A 27465-nucleotide genomic window follows, 5' to 3' on the forward strand; every position below is an offset into this window, starting at 1 on the left:
CAAGGTAAAGGAATAGTATACATAAAGGAAGTAAGTTAAGTGCATGACAATTTATAGCAGATATACATGATATATACGGAAGAGGTCATTTTTAGAAAATATACATTAAGAGTATTACTTGCTTATTTATTAGATGCCATTTAAAGCAAACCTTAAAGTGCTTTGTGAAAAGGAGTACCACTAAAATATCAATAATAAATATTGTGAACTAGAAATGATTTCAAGATTTCGCCTGAACACAAGTTGGGATCAAACTCTAGCTTTCTATCTGAACTCTGGGTCTTTTGTCAAACATCATATATATAGTAACCGTATTTCTACTACTACTATATATGACAGCTTTCCTTCCTTCCTGCCAATGGTTTTGAAGAAAGGAGTGAGTACCGGCACCTGCAACATCATAAGAAACCGATGACCTTATCTGGACGTATGCATTTAATGACCAAGAATCCCTGGCCATGCGCACAAAGGTACAGGGATTGAGTTGCTCCTTTGTTTACTTTTAAAGAATTGGAGTGAGAGACGGGGTGCTGATTGTGTCTGTGGTCGCCAGAATATTTTTTTCATTAACATGAAACAGAAGTAAGTGGCAAAAACTATCATTTTTACCAGCAATTTAAACAGTATGGTTTTTAAATCTAAATGTCAGTTTTGCTGCAGTGGGCTGTATAGATCGTACAGATGCGCCACTTTACAAGCAGGTTAAGGGCATGCCCCAAGCATGTTATTCAAAAGGAATTTTTCATTTTCACTAAAGCATTAATTAAATCAGTGCTAGCTGCCAAAAAGTTTGATTTATTTGAAAACCCTAGAAAAAGACCATTACTGTTTTTTGAACATTCAGAACCCATTGGTTTCAGTGGGGTTCGGATTTGGCACCTGAACTTCATAAAAGTTTGCCGAACCTGCCTTGAACTGAACCCAGCTGAGGTCAGGTCATTCCTAGTGGAAACTAGAATTCAGCTTAGTACTAAATTGCCCAAGAGACAAGGAGACTTAGCTTTAGTTATTGACTGGTGTAGACATCAAAAACTGAACTGTGCATTACCAAAATTTAATTTACAAATTTCTCTGGTTCAGTTGTAACAACCTATACAAACCCAACTCATACCTGACTATGGGCAATGGATGAAATATCTGCCACAACTTCTTTCACATATAAAGCATCTCACCACCAACTACTTTCCTTTTTTTTAGATCTCACTTAAAATCCCAAATTTATTTCTGGCATGTAAAACTCCAAAGTTGTTTACAGTGAAAGTTGATGGATACTGACACCTGAGCTTTTTCATTTTCAGCATTTTTACTTTCACCATTTTTTCTTCATATTTTTTATTTTCACTGTTTTATTGATCTATATATATGGACATTTTGTGATTCACTTTGATTGGGATATTCTAATATTTATTTATTGTACTTCTGTGGTATATGGAATAGTTCACTTTTTAGAACAGCAATATGTTTTTTATTATTTAACTCACACCATAGTGATATTTGATGGTTCTTGTTGCAGCTTCCCTCTTAGTTTTTTTGTCTAGTGCAGTATTTTCTATCTTTATAAGGCTCCAAAGTTACCATCTTCTGTTTCCCATTTCACATACCCCCCTCAATCTTTCCTTTTTTATGCTTTTTCAATTTCTTGTATGCTGCCTCTGATCTTCTGCCATCTTGCTCATTGCTTTTCTCTAGTTATTAATCTCTTTTCTTAAAACAGACATTGTCCAGGATGTGCAATGTGAATTAACACTACTTTTAATACATTTTCATTTTACTACACTTTAATATAAATGTAGCACTAACCCCCGAAGGAGCTGCTGGTTATTTTTGGGCTTACCGTTACCTTCCGTTCTCCTTGTTGCATGTCTAGGGGATGACAATTGAACAGTCTTTGAACTTGGGATCAGAGGGTTGGAAAGGAAGTTCAGGCACTCTCAGTGTCAAAGTCCAAAAAACATTGAAGAACCTGGTTACTTTGACTGCATCCAGAGAATAGCCACTCGCAGCTGGATGATCACTCAGGTTGGAAAGTCCCTCTCTCACAAGGTCTTGCTAAGAAAACCAACCCACGCGTGGTGTTCTTCTGAAGAGTAATCCCCTGGAATGCTTGAAGTACACTGGGTCTCTCCCGAACCGGAGACAGCACCCAATCACCTCAGAATCCTCCTTTAGTTTCCTTGCCTTGGGCTAGCCAGTCCCGAGACATTAAAGTCGGGTGGATCCGTACCCCAGGCCATAGCCTTCCTGGGGGTTGGTCAGGAGGACCAGGACTATGTAGTCAGCACATCATACTGGACCGGAACCCCGAACCACGTGACGTCAGCATCTTAAGTACCCTCTCCCAGAAAGCACACGCGGGCTCCGCGAGAGAGTGACTTAAGCACCTGACCAGACCATATTTCCATGCCTGTCAGAAGAGACAGTGCCCCGTGGCCAGGCTGAACATCTCAAAGTCCAGTCAGACTGATGCCGAGGCCCAATTTAGATAATTGTACCCAAACCAAACTGCAGTTTAGGCAGCTTTAACTTTAGAAAAACTGCATAGCGCGTGCTCTTTAGGAGCCGCCGCTACATAAAAATAAATAAATGGAACAGGTCCCGCTGGGAAAATCAAGAGCTCTTGTTATTTACAAAATATTTGCTACCAATTAGGGCCATATGTGTCAAAAGCAACCTTTCATCAGGTTCTACTGGCCACAATGCATCACAATGCATTGGATTGCCTCATACCAAGCAGGACTGTAGTTCAGCCAACACCACTGCAATGTAGCTGTGTCTGTCAGGGGCATGGCTACACGGCAACTCCATGTGTGTGAAGGAAGCTATGAGGAGATCGCAACATTGAGTCACCTGGCATGTTTGGAATTTTAACAAGGCGATTTGAATCTTTTATGATGTAAGTGCATTACTTTTAATAAACCAATTACCTTAAGGTGTTTTTACACTATTGGAGGCTCTGTCTCAATTTCTATCCCCACATGTGGAGAGTGTCTTTATTGAACTAGTTGGAGATTGGCGTGTTTAAGTGGCTCTTCAATGACATTTAATAGGGTGATATTTGCCAGACATGAGAGTGAATGGCAACAGCATCTGGTGAGTTTTATTCTTAAAGCGGTTATACAGTCAAAAGTTGTATAGTCAAAATTTACTTTTACCTACAGGTAAGCCTATAATAAGGCTTACCTGTAGGTAATAAAAATATCTCCTAAACCTGTATAGTTTAGGAGATATTCCCCTCGCAATGAGCCACTGACTGCAGTGGCGCATGCGCACGGGGGATTCTCGGCTGAAAGCTCGGCAGATGCCGGACACTGCCGGAAAGAAATCTCCCGTGCGCGAGCCGCGATACCCGGAAGACACGCCGAGGGACATGTCAGCTCCCTCGGCATGGATCGGGTGAGATGTCGTGGGCTTCGCTCTAAGGTAAGTATTTCATAATGAGCTAGTATGCGGTGCATACTAACTCATTATGCCTTTTGCCTTACAGGTGTGTAAAAAAAAAAATTTCAGTGGCTATACAACCGCTTTAAGGAGTGGAAGTGGCACACATCAATTTGGTGAAGGATTTTGGTATATCAACAAGATTTTGTTTCACTACTGTTTCACACAATTTTTTGATCACTTTAAGTTGGTCTGTATTATCATATTGACTTGCATATGTTAGTATATCTTTTTTAGATATGTGAGTGACTTATATAGATATGCCATATGGACATATGTATGGGCCTTTTATGTTGATTGTATCACAGTGTTAATATTTAGGAGATTTGTAGATTAATTAGTGCGCTACTGTGGAATTATTTTTCTCTTTTTCACATTGACAGTTGTTTCATCTCATTTGCATAGTCTGTTAGGAAACCAGGCTCAGTTTGCCTCAGGCACTGGGGCCACACTGTGCAAGGCAGTTTATTGCAGTTCCAACACACCTGGTGTAATGGGCTCTAAAGGAATCTTTTATTTACAGAATATGGAGGCTGCTGCTGGTGACATCCTTATGAAAATGCCACGTCATGTTGATCCAATGGCCTTAATAACTTTACGAGCTAGTCATATCAGGATTTCTGACTATGTTTTTTAACTTTATAATTTGCATGCTTGTTTTGGGTTTGTGACTTAGAAAGTATTACTGCCAGAGGCTGCAAAGCAGCTATAATTCTCATACAGAGGTCACTGAGAAAGCCACCATGTTTTTCCCAGCATGGGTTATCTGGAATACTACAGTAGCGCTTGCAGCGTTTATTTAATCCTTGTCTGCATTCCAATACATGCTTTCCAGTACATAAAATATCTTGTGGCTAAGTAGGATAATACAAGTAAAGGTTACCAAACACTTTTCTGCATATACCGTAGTTTGTTTTTGATTGAGTAGATTGCAGAAGGCATGTAATTGCTTTGGAAAGGCTCTACCATACTGGACCAAAATTTGAATGTTTTACCCCAATAAAAACGTTATGAATTTTTACAAAATAGTAAATGCATACAAACTTACTAATGGGTAGTGATCTGATTTTTAGCTACGCGTAACATAAACATTTGTACTGAGCAGGTATAATAGCAGATAGTATTATTTTGTAATATATAAGAACAAAATGTAATAAAAGACAACAATTTGCAGAACAACTAGAATATAGAAAATCTTTATCAGTGAACTATTCATTGAGTTATAGCCTAAAAAAGTATTAAACTATAGGCTATAAATTACTTAAGAAAAGCAAGTAACAGCTTTTTATAGTGATCAGGCATATCATGCATTGAACACAACGACTTACTTATATCCTGCCGGCTTTCTTACTAATTTAGTGATTCACGAGCAGCAGACTTGGTAGATCATGGTGAACTGAAACACGTTTACAGCATAAGTTCCGGCAGTATGAAGTTAGATGAACCACATTACAGGATTCCCTTGTGGAAGCACTGAAGGACACCAACCTGTTAATAAATGAACACTATTTAGTATGTGAGGTGGCTGAAAAACACATTTATTATGTATTTTACACATATGTACAATAATATTTGTTCATTTGTATAATTTTCATCTTAGCATTATAATTATTTAAAAAAAAATTACATGTGGGTCTGGGTTACTTCTTTTTTTTTTTATTTCAGGACTGATATAACACTTGCTCTAAAACAGAAAAAGAGGGTTTTAGTGTTTTTCAGGTGGAGAGTGAGACACCAAGCAATTTAACAGAGCTTATCATTGCTAAACTTTATTTAAGATACTAGCTGCCTGACACAGATATCTCAATAGTTTGAATCAATGATTCACAAAAACAACTTGATCTGCATGATTACACCAGGTCAGTGATTCAGAAAGTATTAAGGTGGTTCAGCCAGGAGTAGGTCCCCAATGGTAACCATCAGTGTTTTCCCATGAAACAGGCTAAGGTTATCAATCTCCCTACCACTGTATTATAAACAAAATTGTTGGAAGGCGGGTGACTATTTCTGGAGTGCTGTTAATGAATGTCACCAGAGGGGGGAGAGAGAGGGAGAGGGGGCGAGAGAGAGAGAGAGAGAGAGAGAGAGGGGAGAGAGAGAGAGAGAGAGAGAGGGGGTGTGAGAGAGAGAGAGAGAGAGAGGGAGAGATGGAAAGGAAGAGAGGGAAATGGAGGGAGAGAGGGGGTAGAGAAGGAGAGAGAGGGGGGAGAGAGGGAGAGGGAGAGAGAGAGGGGGGAGAGAGAGAGGGAAATGGAGAGAGAGGGAGAGAGGGAGAGAGAGAGAGATGGAAAGGAAGAGAGAGGGAAAGGGAGAGAGAGGGGGGAGAGAGGGTAAAAGAGAGGGGGAGAGAGAGGGTAAGAGAGAAAGGGGGGAGAGAGAGGGGAGAGAGAGAGGGGGAGAGAGAGGGAGAGAGAGAAAGGGAGAGAGTGGGAAAGGGAGAGAGAGAGGGAGGGAGAGAGGGGGGGGGAGAAAGAGAGAGGGGGAAAGATAGAGAGGAGAGAGAGAGAGAGAGAGAGAAAGAGAAGGAGAGAGAGAGAGGGAAAGAGAGAGAGGGAGAGAGATAGAGAGGGGGAGAGATAGGGAGGGAGAGGGGAGAGAAAGAGAGAGGGAGAGAGATGGAGAGGGGAGAGAGAGAGGGAAAGAGAGAGACGGAGAGAGATAGAGAGGGAGAGGGGAGAGAGAGAGCGAGAGAGAGAGAGAGAGATAGAGAGGGAGAGGGCAGAGAGAGGAAGAGGGGGAGAGAGAGAGAGAGAGAGGGGGGAGAGAGAGAGAGAGGGGGGGGAGAGAGGAAGAGGGAAAGAGAGAGAGGGAAACGGAGAGAGAGGGAGAGAGATAGAAATGGAGAGAGGGAGAGAAAAAGGGAAAGAGAGAGAGAGAGGGGGAAATAGAGGGAGAGAGAGAGAGAGAGGGGGAGAAAGAGGAGATAGAGGGAGAAAGAGAGCAAGGAGAGAGAGAGAGGGGCTAGAGAGAGGAGAGAGAGAAAAGGAGAGATAAAGGGAGAGAGAAAGGAAGAGAGAAAGGAAGAGAGAAAGGGAGAGAGAAAGGGAGAGAGAGGCGAGAGAGAGAGGGGGCCGAGAGAGGGGGAGAGAGAGGGAGAGCGAGATCGGGGAGAGAGAGAAGGGGAGAGGTTGGGGAGAAGGGGAGGGGACAGAGAGGGAGACATTATATATACTGTTGAAAAAGAAAAAAAGCGAGAAATCATATTTTCAAATAGCCCTTTAAATAACGCAACCTTTGTACATAGTCACTGTTAAATTCAGAGTTCAGCCAGTCTTGAAACACATAATATGGCTATTTATTTTTTCAGTTTTTTGCTGGGTGGTTATCAAAATATATGATATATTTCACCTGGTATTATCTATTTAGCGTTTTGCATGCTGCCATCATGCAGGATTTACAACAATAATCCGAAGTTACAGAAAAAAATTATCTTTAAATAACAACATTGCAGCCATAGCAAGAATTACAAGAATTACAAGAACAGGAACAAACTACTGTAAGCTTATTTTACAAAAGCAGGTACTTCACATTAGACTTTTCTGTAACCATTTCAAATGTATTTTTGCTTGCAATCAGCAAAATAATAAAATGCAATTTTTCTTTTCACTATCAATTTAGCTGAGAAAGTCATGTTTCAGTCAGTATATTACACCTACAGCCAAATCTTACAGATGTCACATGTATACAAAAAGATTTTGGTAGCTCATAGAAAGCCTTTTATTATAACGCATGCAATGCACTTCCCTGTACATTTTTCTGTAAAGTATGTGAATAAAAGATGCATGTTAAGCACTCTGGTAAGACTTTGCAAACATAGAATTAACTAAATCAATGTCAGTGACTATTTATGGTTAATACTAGTGCTGAGTGATAGACACATAACAAGAAGCACACTCATGGCTAACAGAGGACAGAATTGAAATTAGACTTGGGAAACATTAATAAATCACCAGGAGCAGATGGCTTGCACCCGAGAGTACTTAGGGAACGCAGTCAAGTAATTGCAAGAATATCGTTGCTAATTTTTACTGACAGTTTACCGACTGGAATGGTACCAGTGGATTGGAGAAAAGCCAATGTAGCACCAATATTTAAAAAGGGCCCAAAATACATCCCTGAGAATTACAGACCAGTTAGCCTAACATCAATTGTATGCAAGCTCTTGGAGGGGATGATAAGGGCCTATATACAAGATTTTAGTAATGAAAACAGTATCATTAGCAGTAATCAGCATGGATTCATGAAGAATCGTTCTTGCCAAACCAATCTATTAACCTTCTATGAGGAGGTGAGTTCCCATCTAGATAAAGGAAGGCCCATAAACATGGTGTATCTGGATTTTGCAAAAGCATTTAACACAGTTCCACATAAACCTTTACTGTACAAAATAAGGTCCATTGGCATGGACCATAGGGTGAGTACATAGATTGAAAACTGGCTTCAAGGGTGAGTTCAGAGGGTGGTAATAAATGGGGAATATTCGGAATGGTCAGGGGTGGGTAGTGGGGTCCCACAGGGTTCTGTGCTGGGACTAATCCTATTCAATTTGTTGATAAATGACCTGGAGGATGGGGTAAACAGTTCAATCTCTGTATTTGCAGACGATACTAAGCTAAGCAGGGCAATAACTTCTCTGGAGGATGTGGAAACCTTGCAAGATGATCTGAACAAATAAAAAAAGGGATTATCTCCAAGGATAAAGCAATAATTCTCGCGCTCTACAAGACTCTGGTCCGGCCGCACATGGAGTATGCCCAGTTCTGGGCACCAGTCCTCGGGAAGGATGTACTGGAAATGGAGTGAGTACAAAGAAGGGCAACAAAGCTAATAAAGGGTCTGAAGGACATTAGTTATAAAGAAAGGTTGCGCTTGAGAGGGGATATGATTTCAATTTACAAATACCATACTTTGCGGGAGGAGGTTTAACAAGACACGTGGCCACTCATTAAAATTTGAAGAAAAGAGGTTTAACCTTAAACTACGTAGAGGGTTCTTTACTGTAAGAGCAGCAAGGATGTGGAATTCCCTTCCACAGGCAGTAGTCTCAGCGGGGGGCATCGATAGTTAAAAAAACACTATTAGATAAACACCTGAACGATCGCAACATACAGGGATACACAATGTAATACTGACATATAATTACACACATAGGCTGGACCTGATGGACTTGTGTCTTTTTTCAACCTCAACTTCTATGTAACTATGTATATGAGTGAATCTGTCAGGTTGGATCTGCAGGGGTTTTTCAAAGTCTGCTTGAAATTTGCATACCCTGAATTTAGCAGTGAACTCCATTAACCACTTGTCATCCAGTTGTTGTAGATAAACAACTGGAAGGCTAGTTCCTGAGGGTGAGAGGGCATTGGAAAATGTCCTTCCCTTTGCACCACTCATGTGCACCCTCTATGCACAAATAGCAGCATGTTCTGTGATCACTATGTTCATCAGACATAGCAGATTACAGAGTGGGGTACAGGGCCAATAAAATTTGCTCTGTACCATGCGATTACTGGGACAAATCACAGTGATCACACATGTAAACAAAAGCTGTAATATTGCAGCCAGCAGTCTTTTTTCTCTCACACTGATCACACTGATCAGTACAGCATCATCAGGGAAAGCCAGCCAGTGTCATTCATCAGTAGCCACCCCAGTACAGCATCACCATACCAGTGCAGCCAGCCACAGTGTCCCTGATCACTAGCCTCTCTAGCAGAATGGCACCATACCGGGGCAATCAGCCGGTGTCCCTGAATGCTAGCCACCCCAGTACTGTGTTATTATACCAATGCAGCTAGCACCAGTACAGTGCTGCCAGACCAGCGCAACCAGTAACAATGCCCCTGATTGCTGCCACACCAATACAATGTCACCAGACCACCGGTGCAGCCAGCAACAGTTTCCCTGATCGCCACCACACCAGTACAGTGTCACCAGACCAGTGCAGCCAGCAAAGTTTCTGATTGCCACCATACCAGCACAGTTTCACTGTACCAGTTCAACCAACCACAGTGTTCCTGATCACTGCCACACCAGTTCCAGTGTCACCAGACAAGTGTAAGCCAAAAACAGTGTTACTTGTTCACCTCCACACTAGTGTCACCAAACCAAATCTCCAGCATTGGAAATCGCTGTCACAAGAGTCCAAGTTTCAACAGGCAAGTGTAATAAGCCAATAACAGTGCTCCTGATTGCTGACACACCAGCCCCAGTGTCACCAGACTAGTGCAGTCAGCAACAGGATCACCCCCACAGCAGTGTCAGCTTCACCAGAGCCAGTGCAGTCAGAAATAGTGTCCCTGATCCCAGCCACATGAGTCGCCGTGTCACCAAGCCAATGTAAGACACCTTGGGGTGTCTGCTTTTTAAAATGCAGCCATTTTGTGGGTGTTTCTACTGTACTGACACTTCAGGGCCTTCAAGCATATAATAGATAGTCAGGAAATTGGATGCCTAATATATGTCTATTAAAAGCTTGAAGGTGCTCCATGGACTGTGTGACCTTTTGGGCAGCTAGACTCCAAAAAAATGTCACACATACTCAGTAGAGGTAGCAGAAGTGTCTTGGTGTTTCATTTTAAGAATGCCCATGCTGTGTGTTAGAAATATCTTAATAATTTATAACTACGTAGAAAACACTTTTCATTTTCTTTCAGCATTTTCTAAAATCTATGGCAAGAAAATTAAGTATTCACTTGTTGCCTCTTAAAAATACCTTGGGGTGTCTGCTTTCTAAAATGTGAACATCTTGTGCTTTTTTTTCCCTGCCTTGGCACTCCAGGGCCTCCAAACGTGATAGGTAGTCAGGATATTAGATGCCTAATTTATGACCCTTGAGAGCTTGAAGATACTCCTTGGATTTTGGGAATATTGCAGAGCAGAGAGGTTGGTGTAGCCATTCATAAACAGGACAACTGGAATGTTAAGAAATAGTTTGGTTGAATTCGGCCACTGTAAGTTACAGCAGCCTGTGTGGCTTGTTCTGCTATAGGGGTTGCTTTTTATTCCATACAACAGGAGATGCCTGTAGCAGATACAAGAGTTTATACTATAATTATTAAGAGACTGATCCTGCCAATTAGATTCAGGGTAAGAGAGTCCCAAATCTGTATTCGAGACATCATGTATAATGAGACAGATTTAGTAAAATCGTTATGGATGTGTAATACCAAACCAATCCCACTCTAAAGTGTTAAAGCGTCGTTCCAGTCCCCCAAACATAAAAAAATAAATAAATATGTAGGCGCAAAGTCTTAAACAGATCCTATTGCACTGAAACATCTGTGCAGTCTTTTAACAGACAGCTGCAATGCAGCAAGTGTGGGAATAGGATGAAAAGTCCACTGTATCAGGTCAGCCTTATTGCAGGGAAGAAGAAGCCATCTCCAGGATATGTAAGAAAGAAAGAAATGCAGGCACCTCTGAGTGCAGACTGTTAAAACTTTATGTAGGTGAATACGAAGTAACTCACATGTAGGTAAGGAATCACAGGCACATCTGTGTGGTTAGCCCAGTGAGAAATCCATGGCACTTGTACACATGGAGAGCCGTCCTGGCCGCTCTATATACTCTTGTGGCCGGCAAGATGGGGGTGTTGTTGAGGAGAGCTGAAACCAAGAATTGGAATGCACCCTGGGCAAGCTATAACTTGAGAAAGGAGCGTGCATACCTCCCACCACTAGGGTGCGCCAGCTCGGAAAAACATTGCAAGCAAACCAGTGGCCTCCTCCCAACCAGAACTGCAGGCCAGGGTGCATTCCAACACTCAGTTTCAGCTCTCCTCCACAACACCACCATCTTGCCAGCCACTAGATTATACAGAGCGGCCAGGTCACTCTGTAACAAGAAATAACATTAGTACCAACAACAATTTAATTATTGAATTTAATAATACAATTTGTTCTTGGTACTAATGTTATTTCTTTATAATCTACACAATGTTATAGATGTATGCTGAGCTGCCTTGAAGAAGCAGATAACAAGCCTGTGAAACGCTTCAGCTTTCTGCATATACAAGCATTTGTATCCTGTGTATTAAGTATCAACTATGATTGAACAAGTTATGACTAAATGTCTTTGCTGTACCGATCACTGGTCTTTTTTATGACCAAATGTCATTACTGTGAACTTTTAATCGATTAACTTTTGTAATAAATTTAATAATTTTTTGAACATTGTTTTGTTGTTGTGCTTACTTTGGTGACAGTTCCATACACATCCTTAAAAATCCCATTAACTGTTGAGGGAGTAGTGTATACTCTTTAATTTTCTTTAATATTCATCAGGGATGTGGATGTGTTGGACTGTCTCTACAAACTGTCCAACATACTGTATATGTATATATATTACCTACATGTGCGTTACTATGTATTCACCTATATAAAGTTTTAAATCTGCATTGAGAGGCACCTGGATTTCTTTAATTTTCTTTCAAACAAATAGTTTGTTACTCACTGATTTCGGAGGCAGGCAGGTTCTATTTTATTTGTGGGCATCTGGAGCCCTTCTGTGTTAAATTCCTTGATTTCTGTGCAGCTGGCTACCCAGCACGCCCTTCCAGATCTAGCACATGCTCAGTAATGCTTCAGTGAGGCTGTCCTTCTTCCTGATAGGTTGCTATAGCAATGCTGGTGATGAAGGAAGTTCCCACCCCATTGCTATAGCAACCTGTCAATCAGAGGACAGGACAGGAGAGGTAATAGAAGCCAGATCAGGCAGGGAATGCTCTGAATGAGGTGGAGTCTATGGGGGGGGGGGGGGTGTGGTCCGCACCCGGGTGACATCATTCTGAGGGTGGCAAAACATGGCTTCCTTGGTAGTTTATTATTTTCAGCCGGAACACCTCCGGCGCTGCGGCCATGCTTGGCCAGTGTTTTCCTTTACTCACTACTCCCTGCTGAGTCTGTGCCTGGCGCTATATCTAATGCCCCCGGGCGGGCAGCATGGCTGCTGCTGCACACTGTGTGTCCTCTCCAGCTGCCGCCTGGGTGTACTGTGTAGCAGTGATGTTGCTATGGGGTTGTGGGGGGGAACCCCTGGGTGACACCATCAAAGAAGATGGCAGTTTTAGCGGGTGCTATTAAGTCCCCTCCCTCCGCCCCCCATCAGTGAAGTGGTGACAGGCCAATGGGCTGCAGGTAACGGCGGTGTGACGAGGGGAGGCGAGCTGTCAGAATGTTTCCCCCGCTCGCCCAGCTTCTTGGACATTCTTTTTCCCTCCCCATTGGCCACAGCAAAGGGTCAATCACAAAAGACTAGTGTAGCATCATGGGACATGTAGTCCCAGAAGATTGGCAGCCCCATTGTTCTCCACAGGGAGGAGACTACAGCTCCCAGCATCCACTCTGCTGGGGGAAAAGAGATAGAGAGAACCCAGAACCCAGTAACGTTCGCATAATCTCCTATCTGCAAATAACATGAGATTTCGGCAGTAGGCGATTTGCAGGGACTCCTTGGATACATAACTCCTTTATCCCAGGAACCCTTGCAAATCACCTAGTGACGTTATCGCCTAGGCGGGGAAAAGCAGAAGTCATGGAGAAATAACAAAAAAGGTATTTACGAGCATACAAAAAAAATAATGCCCATTGTGAAAAGTATGAGCTAAGGGCATGCAGCACAGAGAAAGTTCAGAAAATGGGTGGAACTCCGCTTTAAGAGATCATTAACTATTCCCATTAAAACAAAATTAATTGTGTGAATAATTAAATGAATAGATATATAAATAAACTAAAATGAATATGAAAGACACCTCCACTCACTATATCTACACACACTGATACAAAAATTGTTAATACTTAATGTGCTGCACTGTCCAAAAGTACATAAACCAACCAAGTTCATGTGAACAGTACAAATATTAATTCATGCCACAATCAAAGAATATTCAAAATTCATATGACAATTAATAAATATTAAATTCATATAAAAATTTATTGAGTGATTAAATAAATGAATACATTCACAAAGTCCCCAACAAATGTGAAGAATCATGAAGCTTGTGTTGTAAATAGTCCCAGCTAAAATAATTATCACAGTTCTCCACTTGTGCTCCAGATAAAAAAAAAAAAAGGGGGGGTGGAGGGTAGTGAGATTTAGAGATTTCGGGTGCCTCCAATCTTCAATCTAACAGAAATTTTAGACCTCTAAATAAAAGGTCTAACAGTGCTTATGGAAAAGAGAAGACCCTCCGAGGATGAATGGATGGATGGATGCTTGCTCTGTTTCAATCAGCTGAAAACCGTTCAGCAAACCTTAAGCCACCCTGGGACTTCTCACTCACTATGTGCTGCCTGAGCCTCTGTTCAGCATGGCTGTTCCATTACAGGACAAGAGGGTAACGCCAAGGGCAGCATGTAAGTGCAAAAGATTTGATCATTGACAGAGGCAGCAGGCTTTAAAGTAGCATAAAGCGGTTTGGCGGGCAGCATGGCAGTTGGTGCATTGAACTGGCAGCATACCTCCATTTGATGGTTCATGAACTATAATATGGATTTTTACCTATTGATGACATTGTTGACCACATGCTAATTCTCTCTATTACACATTTGGCTTAAAGATTGTGGGGATATTAATACTACCTAGTTATCCATGCAATTTAGTTGCCTAGGCTATCTATGCTACTTTATAGCCTGCTGCCTCTGTCATCAATCTTATCTTTTGCACCCGCATGCTGCCATTGGTGATGCCCTTTTGTATGTGGTTGGTTTCTGATAGGGATGAGCTTCGAGTTCGAGTCGAACTCATGTTCTACTCGAACATTGCCTGTTCGCCTGTTCAGCGAACAGTGAACAATTTGGGCTGTTCGCAGCAAATTCGAAAAGCCGGAACACCCTATACAAGTCTATGGGAGAAATCTAAAGTGCTCATTTTAAAGGGTAATATGCAGGTTACTGTCCTAAAAAGTATTTGGGGACCCGGGTCCTGCCCCAGGGGACATGGATCAATGCAAAAAAAAGTTTTAAAAACTGCAGTTTTTTCAGGAGCAGTGATTTTAATAATGATTAAAGTGAAACAATAAAAGTGTAATATTCCTTTAAATTTCGTAGCTGGGGGGTATCTATAGTATGCCTGTGAAGGGGCGCATGTTTCTGGTGCTTAGAACTGTCCCTGCACAAAGTGTCATTTGTGCAGGAAAAAAAGTCTTTTAAAATCACTTGCGGCTATTGTCGGGTCCCGTAATACAGAGAACACTCAATGAGTGTTCTCTGTATTAGCCGACAATTCATTCATTCATTGATAAAAAAAAAAAAAAAAAAAAGCGTGGGGGTTCCCCTAAATTCAATTACCAGGCCCTTCAGGTCTGACATGGATATTAAGGGGAACCCCGTGTCAAATTTAAAAAACAAATTGACGTGGGGGTCCCCCCAAATATCCATACCAGACCCTTCAGGTCTGATATGGATATTAAGGGGAACCCCGCATCAAATTAAAAAAAAAAAGGACGTGGGGGTCCCCCTAAAAATCCATATCAGACCCTTTATCCGAGCACGCAACCTGGCAGGCCGCAGGAAAAGAGGGGGGGACGAGAGAGCGGCCCCCTCCCTCCTGAACCGTACCAGGCCACATACCCTCAACATTGGGAGGATGCTTTGGGGGTCTGTGACTCCTCAAAGCACCTTGTCCCCATGTTGATAAGGACAAGGGCCTCATCCTCACAACCCTGGCCATTGGTTGTGAGGGTCTGCGGGCGGGGGGGCTTATCAGAATCTGGAAGCCCCCTTTAACAAGGGGACCCCCAGATCCCGGCCCCCCCTGTTTGAAATGGTAAGGGGGTACAAAAGTACCCCTACCATTTCACAAAGAAAGTGTCAAAATGGTTAAATAAGACAAACACACTTTTGAAAAATTCCTTTATTAAAAATGAAAAAAATAAAAAAAAGATTCCAGCGGTGCTAATCCACTCTTGCTATCCAGCGACGGATCTCTGGGGTCCAGCGATGGATGATCATATCCAGCGACGGGGGATCTCTCAGTCCAGCGCTGTCCATACATCCTTCTTCTGTCTCCACTCCGGAGACACTGCAGAGAGCCCAGCGCTGACGTTTCTTATATTAGGAGGGCGGGGCCACCCGTCACCTGACCCCGCCCCTCTGACGCTGGTGAAGGGAGCCAGGGGTTCCCCAGTGACGTATGGGTGACCCCGCCCCCTCTGATGTAACGGAAACCTGCGTTACATCAGAGGGGGCGGAGTCACCCACACGTCACTGGGGAACCCCTGGCTTCCCTCTCCAGCGTCAGAGGGGCGGGGTCAGGTGACGGGTGGCCCCGCCCTCCTAATATAAGAAACGTCAGCGCTGGGCTCTCTGCAGTGTCTCCGGAGTGGAGACAGAAGAAGGATGTATGGACAGCGCTGGACTGAGAGATCCCCCGTCGCTGGATATGATCATCCATCGCTGGACCCCGGAGACCCGTCGCTGGATAGCAAGAGTGGATTAGCACCGCTGGAATCTTTTTTTTATTTTTTTCATTTTTAATAAAGGAATTTTTCAAAAGTGTGTTTGTCTTATTTAACCATTTTGACACTTTCTTTGTGAAATGGTAGGGGTACTTTTGTACCCCCTTACCATTTCAAACAGGGGGGGGGGCGGGATCTGGGGGTCCCCTTGTTAAAGGGGGCTTACAGATTCTGATAAGCCCCCCGCCCGCAGACCCTCACAACCAACGGCCAGGGTTGTGAGGATGAGGCCCTTGTCCTTATCAACATGGGGACAAGGTGCTTTGAGGGGTCACAGACCCCCAAAGCATCCTCCCAATGTTGAGGGTATGTGGCCTGGTACGATTCAGGAGGGAGGGGGGGCCGCTCTCTCGTCCCCCCCTCTTTTCCTGCGGCCTGCCAGGTTGCATGCTCGGATAAAGGGTCTGATGTGGATTTTTAGGGGGACCCCCACGTCAATTTTTTTTTAAAATTTGATGCAGGGTTCCCCTTAATATCCATATCAGACCTGAAGGGTCTGGTATGGATATTTGGGGGGACCCCCACGTCAATTTGTTTTTAAATTTGACTCGGGGTTCCCCTTAATATCCATGTCAGACCTGAAGGGCCTGGTAATTGAATTTAGGGGAACCCCCACGCTTTTTTTTTTTTTTTTTTAATCAATGAATGAATGAATTGTCGGCTAATACAGAGAACACTCATTGAGTGTTCTCTGTATTACGGAGACCCGACAATTTAGCCGCAAGTGATTTTAAAAGACTTTTTTTCCTGCACAAATGACACTTTGTGCAGGGACAGTTCTAAGCACCAGAAATATGCGCCCCTTCACAGGCATACTATAGACACCCCCCAGCTACGAAATTTAAAGGAATATTACACTTTTATTGTTTCACTTTAATCATTATTAAAATCACTGCTCCTGAAAAAACTGCCGTTTTTAAAACTTTTTTTTGCATTGATCCATGTCCCCTGGGGCAGGACGCAGGTCCCCAAACACTTTTTAGGACAGTAACCTGCATATTACCCTTTAAAATGAGCACTTTAGATTGTGAACGTTCGAGTCCCATAGACTTTAATAGGGTTCTAAAGTTCACACGAAGTTTAGGTCTGTTCGCAGGTTCTGGTGCGAACCGAACAGGGGGGTGTACGGCTCATCCCTAGTTTCTGATATTCATGTGCCTGCCCACAGGCTTTGTAATCTCATGCCCTGTAATCTGCTATTAATTGTTGCCCTCCTAATTAGGGATGAGCCGAACACCCCCCGGTTCGGTTCGCACCAGAACTTTCGAACGGACCCCAAATTCGTACGAACGTTAGAACCCCATTGAAGTCTATGGGACTCGAACGTTCGAAATTAAAAGTGCTAATTTTAACGGCTAATATGCAAGATACTGTGCTAAAAAGGGTTTGGGGACCTGGCTCCTGCCCAACGGGACATGGGTCAATGCAAAAAAAAGTTTTAAAAACTTTCTCTCTCCAGGTCAGTCAAGTTCAGTAGGTCCACCCTGCACCAGCTTGGACGTTATCTTTCCCAGGTAAAAAGAAAAAAAAAAAAAAGGAGAGAGGGGAAGGCGTGGGCAAAATGCGACAGCAACCATGCTGGCATACATATATACAGTATATATATATATATTGTAATGGACGCCGTGGCTGGGTCCTGGAAGGACGCTATATTTCCCCTCTGTTTGGGTTGTGCTCTCTTTAGGGAATGAAAATTGATTAACCCACCTGTTAGAGGAAGTGTCTTTAAAAGGCAAGGCAGGAAGTTGTAGATGGGTGTGGAGGAGTGGAGAAGACATGGTGGATGGTGTTTATGTTGGATTGCAGCTACTGAAGTGGACAGCAAAGTCCTGTTTGGAAGGCTCCTGGCAGGAGAAGCTACCTGCCATCAAGACCAAGCTCTGTTTCTGATAAGGACAGCTGTTCTGGACTTTGCAAGTCGGTGAGACTACAAATCTTTTTCCTTTTGTTTTTGGCTGCTGTAAAGCTATTTAAGTTAATAAACCCTTTGTTGTATGAAAAGCCTGTGTCCTGTGATCTACCTGGTCCCCCGAACATTACAAGTGGTGCTCGAATGCGGGCAGGACAAAGTAACAGGCATTTTTTCTTGCTATTTTTTTTGTGGATTTGAACTGGCATTTAAAGGGACAGTACAGTGAATTTATGTCCTGGGTTAAAGCTGCACAACTGCGGAAAGCTGAAACCATGGAGGAGCTAATTAAACAGCTGTCCTTGGCGAATATACAAGCGCAGACCCGCCATGAGGAAGCTAATCAGCGCTTAGCAACGCAGCACAACGAGGCACTGGCTTTGCAGCAAGAAAATACTCGCCTGTTGGTGGCCCAGTTAGCAGCCCAGCAAGCGACCCAACAAGGGGTTATGCAGGCTCAGATGGCGGCCTTAAAAGAAGCAGTGCAGCAGCTGTCTCAGGGCCGTGAACAAGTGGCCGTTGCCCCTGGCAACCAGGTGACCATAAGGGCAAGCCATTTCTTGCAGAAGTTGTCCCCGAGTGATGATGTAGAGGCGTTTCTAGCAACATTTGAGAGGACGGCAGAGAGAGAAGGGTGGCCCCAGGACCAGTGGGCCGGCTTAATTGCTCCTTTCCTCACCGGAGATTCTCAAAAAGCCTATTTTGACCTACCACCAGAAGATGCTAAAAATTATCAAACACTAAAGGCAGAAATACTGGCTCGGTTGGGGGTGACTACGGCCGTTCGGGCCCAACGAGTGCACCAATGGAAGTATCGTTCAAACCGGCCACCGCGATCTCAAATGCATGACCTGGTGCAACTAGTAAAAAAATGGCTGCAGCCCGAAGTGTTGTCTGGCCCCCAAATTGTGGAGCGGATCGTGCTGGACCGATACTTAAGGTCACTGCCAGATGACCTTCAACGGTGGGTCAGTCATGGAGACCCCAAAACCGCGAACGGCCTTGTTGAGATGGTGGAACGATATACGGTGGTGGAGGATCTGCTTGGCCCCACCAAGCGTCAAGGGCCCAGTCTGCCACGGCCCTTCCGATCAACTGCCGCCCTTCGAACGGATGTCCCCAGGAGCCCTGGAACCAACACCCCGGAAGGCCAAGAGTCACACCCGTTACCCCCTCAGCGACCTGTTCCTGATCGGAGAGGAGGGGATGTACAATGTTGGCGATGTCATGCCTGGGGCCATACCCGGGCCCACTGCCCATTGCAGGAAGAACCCATGGAATGCGGGGTTCTTCGGAGGGGGTCTTTTTATGCCCATAAATCGTGTACAACACATCTTGACCTTGGAGAGAGGGATTTTGAGTGTGAAGTCCAAGTGAACAACCACCCTGCATGGGCCTTGCTGGACTCCGGAAGCATGGTAACCCTGGTTCACCCTAGAGTAATTGGGAAGATCGGTCCGGTAAGCAAAATTTTGCGGGTTGTCTGCATTCATGGGGACACTAGAGAGTACCCTCTCATCTCGGTGTCCATCTCCACAGCATGTGGCACTGGTACTCAAGAGGTGGGGGTGGTAAAGAACTTGGTACATGACGTTATCATAGGACGAGACTGTCCATTATTTGCAAAACTTTGGAGACAAGGAGAACTATCTGAAAGGTCCAGAGACTGGGAAGAAACTAGTCCCTCTGTTCCTGTTGTAGAGGGTAATAACCCTGAGATGCCACATGTTCATAATATGGACCCAGTTGATAAAAACGCCAAGACTTTGGTTAATAATGATGAAAATAGTGCTGATACTGTTAAAGATGTCAATATGTGGGGTTCTCAGACCTACCTGAACACTGAGGGGGGGGAACCTTCCCCGCTTCAGGTAATGCTGGGGGAAGACGATGAGGAAATGGCCTCTACCCCTGACTTGCCAGATTTGGGTGTTCCCCAGGGGGCATTTGGTACTGCCCAGATGCAGGACCCCACTTTGGCCAGGGCACGGGAACAGGTTGTAGTAATAAATGGGGAGCCCCAAGAGCCAGGTGCTAATGAGCGGTGGCCACATTTTTCAATATGTAATGAATTGCTTTATCGGGTTACTAAAGTGAGAGAAAATGTGGTAGAACAATTATTGGTACCCCAACAATATAGACGCAAGGTCCTGGACCTGGCCCATGATGATGTTTTAGGGGGACACCTGGGAGTTGAAAAGACGGAGGCACGGATCGCCGACCGGTTTTACTGGCCAGGCTTGAAAGCAGAGGTAAGGAGATACTGTACCTCTTGTCCCACCTGTCAGTTGACCGCTCCGGCGACCCATTTCCGGAGCCCGTTGGTCCCTCTGCCCATAATTGAGGTCCCATTCGAAAGGATAGCCATGGATATAGTGGGTCCCTTGGTAAAGTCGGCTCGAGGTCATTCTTACATACTAGTGATCCTCGACTATGCCACTCGTTATCCTGAGGCACTACCCCTGCGGAATACCTCCTCTAAGGCTATTGCACGGGAGTTATTCCAGTTGTTTACACGGACGGGTTTTCCCAAGGAAATACTCACAGACCAGGGCACCCCGTTTATGTCGAAGGTTATGGCCGATGTATGCAGACTGTTCCGGATTAAGCAGCTGCGCACATCGGTCTACCATCCCCAAACAGATGGATTGGTAGAACGTTTTAATAAGACCCTTAAGTCTATGCTCAAGAGAGTGGTACAAAGGGATGGGAAAGACTGGGACTGCCTGTTACCAGCTCTCCTGTTCGCTATCCGAGAAGTGCCCCAGGCCTCCACTGGGTTTTCGCCCTTTGAATTGGTATATGGGCGGAGACCTCGTGGATTACTGGACTTTGTTAAAGAAGAATGGGAAAGTGAACCAATTCAGCATAAAAGTGTTCTTGAATATGTCTCTCAAATGCAGGAGAGGATCCGAACTGTGATGCCGCTAGTTAAGGAACACTTACAAAAAGCCCAGGAGGCTCAACGACGGGTCTATAATAGGGCAGCCAAAATTAGGAACTTTCAAGTGGGGGATCGAGTAGCAGTGTTGATTCCCACTGTGGAAAGTAAATTCTTGGCCAGATGGCAAGGCCCTTTCGAGGTTGTAGAAAAAATGGGAGAGGTAAATTATAGAGTCCACCAGCCAGGCAAGAGGAAACCCTTCCAGATATATCATGTAAACTTGTTAAAGCCCTGGACAGACAGGGAACCAGCAACCTCCCTTGCTAGTACAAAACTTGAGCCTCGGGTTGGGGTGGAGAGTGTCCAAGTAGCAAAGACCCTGTCTAAAACCCAAAGTCAGCAAGCAAAGGAGTTCTTGCAGCGAAATAAAGAAAAATTTTCAGACTTGCCAGGGCTCACTAGTGTCATAGAGCATGATATTATCACAGAACCAGGTGTCAAAGTTTTTGTCCGGCCTTACCGCATCCCAGAGGCTCAAAGGAAGGCCGTTTCAGAGGAAGTAAAAAAGATGTTAGACCTAGGGATTATTGAGGAATCGCAGAGTGAGTGGTCGAGCCCGATTGTGTTGGTACCGAAGCCCAACGGAACTCTGCGATTCTGCAATGATTTCCGGAAACTTAATGAAGTTTCCCGGTTTGATGCCTACCCCATGCCCCGGGTAGATGAGCTTATCGAGAGACTAGGTCCAGCCAGGTATATCACTACGTTAGACCTTACCAAGGGGTATTGGCAAATCCCGTTGACTAAGGCTGCTAGAGAGAAAACTGCTTTTTCTACCCCGGAGGGGAGTTTTCAGTACAAAAGGATGCCTTTTGGATTGCAAACTGCTCCAGCCACGTTCCAGAGAGCAATGGATAGGATTTTACGACCTCACCGGAAGTATGCCTCAGTATACTTGGACGATATAGTCATTTTTAGCAAAGACTGGGAATCACATTTGCCCAAAGTGCAGGCAGTGCTGGACTCTCTTTGGAAGGAGGGGTTTACAATAAACCCTGAAAAATGTGCTTTGGGAATGGAGGAGGTGAAATACCTGGGTTATATCGTGGGTAGAGGGGTAGTGAAACCGCAGGTCAACAAGATAGAGGCTATACAGAATTGGCCCCGCCCCCTCACAAAAAAGCAGGTACGTGCATTCCTGGGCATGGTGGGATACTACAGGAGGTTTGTACCCAACTTTGCCACGTTGGCGGCTCCGTTGACCGATCTGACTAAGGGTCGGAAATCGGTCATGGTGGAGTGGAATGCAGACGCTGAGAAGGCTTTTTTGGAGCTCAAGTCAGCGCTGTGCCAACACCCTGTCCTGGTAGCACCTAATTTTTCAAAAGAATTTATTGTCCAGACTGATGCTTCCGATGTAGGATTGGGAGCGGTGTTGTCACAGGTTATTCATGGCGAGGAACACCCGATAGTCTTCCTCAGCAGGAAGTTAACACCAGCGGAGAAAAACTATGCCATAATTGAACGAGAGTGTCTGGCCATTAAGTGGGCTCTGGAATCCCTCAGATATTACCTTTTGGGTAGGAAGTTTAGGTTGATTTCTGACCATGCCCCTTTAACATGGCTGAGACAGGGAAAAGGGACTAATGCCAGGGTTACCCGGTGGTTCCTGGCACTCCAGGAATTTAAGTTTGTAGTGGAGCATAGGCCCGGGAGACTGCATCAAAACGCAGATGCCCTCTCCCGAGTCCATTGTTTGAGCTCCACTGTTGCCTCCACCTCCTTGGCGTTGGGGCACAGGGGGGGGATATGTAATGGACGCCGTGGCTGGGTCCTGGAAGGACGCTATATTTCCCCTCTGTTTGGGTTGTGCTCTCTTTAGGGAATGAAAATTGATTAACCCACCTGTTAGAGGAAGTGTCTTTAAAAGGCAAGGCAGGAAGTTGTAGATGGGTGTGGAGGAGTGGAGAAGACATGGTGGATGGTGTTTATGTTGGATTGCAGCTACTGAAGTGGACAGCAAAGTCCTGTTTGGAAGGCTCCTGGCAGGAGAAGCTACCTGCCATCAAGACCAAGCTCTGTTTCTGATAAGGACAGCTGTTCTGGACTTTGCAAGTCGGTGAGACTACAAATCTTTTTCCTTTTGTTTTTGGCTGCTGTAAAGCTATTTAAGTTAATAAACCCTTTGTTGTATGAAAAGCCTGTGTCCTGTGATCTACCTGGTCCCCCGAACATTACAATATATATATGAAGGCACGTGACGATATATATATATATGTATACACGTTCGCTCCCGCCTTAGTACTCAGCAACAGGCGGATTCGCTTGGTAAAATAGAGAAACAGTCTTGGCTTATGTCACCCTCTATAGGTTCCGGTCGTCCATCCTTCGACCCCAAAGAGATAGGACATCACTCCTAGGGCACGATTCACCTGGAGCCATGTCCCAAGTCGGCAGCGAAGACCTTACCACCCCCTTGTCTCCCCGTCCACCTTCAGTGAGCGACAGCGTACAGTCCTTCAGGGGTTGGACTATCCACAGGCTGACAGCAGAGCTGAGACGCAGGGGCATTCCCTTCCCCGCTACGGCTAGGAAGGCAGAGCTTTTCAGGCTCCTCTCTACCCCGCCAGCTACGGCCGGGCCCAGTACCCCGCCTCAGGCTTCTCTCCAGTCCATCTCAGCGGCTATAACCCAACTGCATTCAATGGTGTCGTCCTTAACCAACACGGTCACGGACGTCCAGGCCAGAGTGACGCTCCTAGAGGCTCACCCAGCCACAACCACCCCTGTTCCAGTTTCAGTCCCGTCACCACTGCCGACAGGTAACGCAGGGACATGTTCCGTTGTCTGCCCAGCACATCTGGTGCTGGCCGGCATAAGGAAAGACATCTTGGACGGCAAGGATGTCAACCTTGCCTCCCTGCTTATTTCGGTCCACGACCTCGCAGAAAACAAGGCTTACACCTGGGGAGATGTCTCCGTAGTCCTCAAGGCCAATGACCCCAGGCTGAATCGCAAACTTTCCATCCCAGAGTTTGCCCTAGCCTTTGGGATGCTAAGAGACGTCATTTGCTCAGCATCCCCCGCCAGAAGGGAAGAGCTGGATTTGTACCTCCACACGGTGGTGGACCTAGGGTACAAATACGGAGGCTTCTCCTTCTACGATTATCATCGGTCCTTCTCAGCCAAAGCAGCCACTAAACTGACACAGTTCCAGTCACCCACAGACTGGAGCCTTATGGACACTGAATTGTTCTGCCGGCATTTTGCCGGCCTTCGTTCACCCCTGTGTGCCATCTGCCAGTCCTTCACCCACACCTCCTCCTGGTGCGCCAACATATCGGTTAGCTGCCCGGTAGAGTTCCCCTCCACCTCCGGTGCAGCCCAAGGCCCGTCAGGCCCTGCGCCAAAGACTCAAGTGGACAAGTTTGGACGTTCGGTTCGAACCATAGGGGGAGCGGCCATCTGCAACAATTACAACTACGGCTCATGTAATTTTAGCCAGTGCCGCCTACTGCACGTCTGTGTCATATGTCACAGAGCGCACCCCAGAAATTTGTGCGAGGTTAAAGCTCACAAGGGCTCATGACTGAGCCGCATAGACGTCCTATGGTTGGGCTTCTACCTCACCACGCACCCCACTCCTTCACTAGCCACCTTCCTCATCGGTGGCTTCACAACAGGCTTTCACACCGGCCTCATCTCCCTGCCCCACACAACCTACGAGTGCAGAAACCTCCGCTCAGCAGCCTCCGACGAGCAGGCCATTGACCAACTGCTGCAAACCGAGGTGGAACGAGGCTTCGTCATAGGTCCCTTCACACAGCCCCCCTTCAATACGTGGAGAGTTAGCCCTATTGGGCTTGTCAAGGGCAAATTTTCGAATAAAAACCGTTTGGTGTACGACCTGTCTGCGCCTCATTCTTCCCACATTCCCAGCCTAAATTCCTTGATTCCTTCCAAAGAATTTTCATTAAAATACGCCTCTGTGGACATGGCGATTCAGGCCATCCTTAAAGTAGGCACAGGTGCGTGGCTGTCCAAAGCCGACATATCCGATGCCTTTAAGCTGTTGCCTATCCACCCGTCCCTCTGGTGCTGGCACGGCATTAAATGGAGAGACCAATATTATTTCGCCACTAAATTAACGTTTGGCTCCAAAAGCAGCCCCTGGCTGTTCGACACATTCGCTCAGTCTCTTGCATGGATCCTCCTGCGCAAGGCTTGTTGTCAGCAAGTTATCCATTACCTGGATGACTTCCTATTGATTGAACAGCCGGGCATACCTCCAAGGGACCTCAACAAATTAAGGACCGTCTTTGGGAACCTCAACGTCCCCATCGCCGAACATAAGGTTGACGGGCCCGCACAATCTATCACCTTCCTAGGAGTCAATCTCGACACCAGCTCCATGCAGGCCAGCCTGCCCCTCGACAAACTGACCCGCATCAGGGCAGTTCGTCGCGAATTCACCAGCACCAGGGGATGTACAAGGAGGCAGCTACAGTCACTATTGGGCATGCTCAACTTTGCCATGCGAATAATTCCACAAGGTCGCTCCTTTGTCTCGCGCCTGTTGGGCTACCTTTCTCAGGCACAAGACCCGGATAATGTCCTCAGCCTGGATACTGCAGCCATAGCAGACCTGTCAATGTGGGACGAGTTCCTGTCTACCTGGAACGGTATCTCCCTGTTCATCCCGTCCATCTCACCTCTCTCGCCACAGGTAGTAACAGATGCCGCAGCCTCCACAGGATTTGCGGCTATTTTTGGCCACCATTGGTTCGCCGGACCCTGGCCTTCTCAAATACTCTCGATCCCTGGGTTTAGTCAGTCTTCATCCCTTTTCGAGCTCTACCCCATTGTAGCAGCCGCCCAGCTCTGGGGTCATACCTGGACAGGACAAACTGTAGGTTTTACCACCGATAACCAGGCCACAGCCGAAATTGTTAACAAAGGCAGGTCTAAGTTTCTGTCCGTGGTGTCCTTCCTTCGCAGGCTGGTGCAGCTGTCTCTGCAGCATCAGTTTAATGTATACTGCACGTTCGTCCCAGGAAAGTACAACCTGGCAGCTGACGCACTGTCTCGCTTTAATCTCCTGTCCTTCTTTCGGCAGGTTCCCGGAGCAGATACGGTGTCAGCTCCTATCCCGCATTGGTCTCAGCTGACCCTGGACTAGAACCGCATCTACATGGAGCCACTCAGCTCATCAACTGATCTCTCTCAGACAACACTCTGAGAGCCTACCGGGTAGCCTGGAAAGCGTTCAACACATTCCTGGTTGCCTCCACAGTAGGCACCCCCACAGATGCCAGGCATATACTAGCCTTCACCTCATACTGCCATAGTCAACTGGCCTTGTCCTTCAACACCATCCGGTTATACTTAGCTGGCATACAGCACTTCCTCTCACTACAGGACCCTACCAAACCATACATCTTCTCGTCCCACGCGATCCGAGCAATCCTGCGCGGCATCCAGAAGCAGCCACCGCCAGTTAAAGTCAAACGGCTCCCCATCACCAGTTCCATCTTCAGGGACATGTCCCCCATGCTTACCAGCTACCCCTTCGGTGTTCTCCCCAGTCTGGTCATACAGGCGGCCATCTATGTGGCCTTCTATGGCTTTCGACGGCACAGCGAGTTCACCCATAACAGCTCACACAGTCCAGTCCTTCGCAGACGTCATCTGCTCCGTCACCAGGACCACTTCATCCTCCACCTCTCGGTAACCAAGACCCAGCAGGCAGGCACCGGTGTAGATATCCACCTCTACAAAACCAACAACGCCTGGTGCCCGGTCGCTGTGCTTATGCAGTTACTCTCTCTATTACCCGAGCTCCCGGACTAATTTAATAAGTGCCAATTCATTAAACATGTAAGGATTCTCCTCCGCAACTTGCTCCTCAATCCCAGTGAGTACTCCGGCCATTCCTTCCACATCGGAGCAGCTTCATCCGCATCCCGGCACGGGGTTCCGGACCACGTCATCAAAAGATTAGGCAGGTGGAAATCGACCTGCTTCGCTCGATACATCCCTAACCCACAGGCAGAAATGTCTCGGGCATTCACCCAACTGGCTCAATAAAGATAAAACTGGAAACAATAAAACTCTCTTACCCCTACCTAAGTGTTTTTGCCCCCTTATTTTGGTATACCGTCCATTAGACCAGGGCACACTTTCAGGTCCATTTCATATAGGGTATCTTATGATAAGCTTGTATTGTTCAGATACGTATCGGTCATAGGGCTTCGGCCATAAGTAAGAAGGCCAGTATGGTGGCCTGAATTTATGGGAGGAGCCCGGGGGGTATTTAACCAGCCCACTCGCCTGTGGTCTTTGTCGGTTTCCTGTGCGCAATACCCACCCTCCCATCCCCTTTTTTAGGGCATTTCTCAAAACATTTCTCTTCAAACACATTCATTTCTAAATCACTGGGTATGCCCCCTTATTTTGGTATACCATCCATTAGACCAGGGCACACTTTCAGGTTCATTTCATATAGGGTATCTTATGATAAGCTTGTATTGTTCAGATACGTATCGGTCATAGGGCTTCGGCCATAAACATATATATATATATATATATATATATATATATATACTGTATAAATGTTCTACTTTCTGTCATAAAACACATCCAATAAAAATCTAATTCATAAAGTTAGGCCAAAATATTATGTAACATGTCTTTGGTAAAAAGAAAAATCCCAATAAGTGTATATTATTTGGTTTGTGTGAAATAGCATCTACAACTATGGTATATATATATATATAT

General features: G+C 45.5%; 1 protein-coding gene across 14 annotated transcripts in view; it reads right to left on the reverse strand.

Moving 5' to 3' along the window:
• Positions 1-27465, reverse strand: part of LOC143996687 (poly(rC)-binding protein 3-like) — a 1318080-nt gene that overhangs the window by 644294 nt on the left and 646321 nt on the right. For all 14 annotated transcript variants that reach the window (XM_077491910.1, XM_077491906.1, XM_077491899.1 and 11 more), the window contains one exon: positions 4767-4926. The gene's annotated coding sequence lies outside the window, so the exon portion shown is untranslated. The remainder of the gene's footprint in view (positions 1-4766; positions 4927-27465) is intronic.

The sequence above is a fragment of the Lithobates pipiens genome, unplaced genomic scaffold (genome assembly GCF_037356315.1).
Source record: "Lithobates pipiens isolate NorthernLeopardFrog02 unplaced genomic scaffold, aLitPip1_a1.2 Scaffold_19, whole genome shotgun sequence".
In the NCBI taxonomy this organism is placed as follows: Eukaryota; Metazoa; Chordata; class Amphibia; order Anura; family Ranidae; genus Lithobates; species Lithobates pipiens.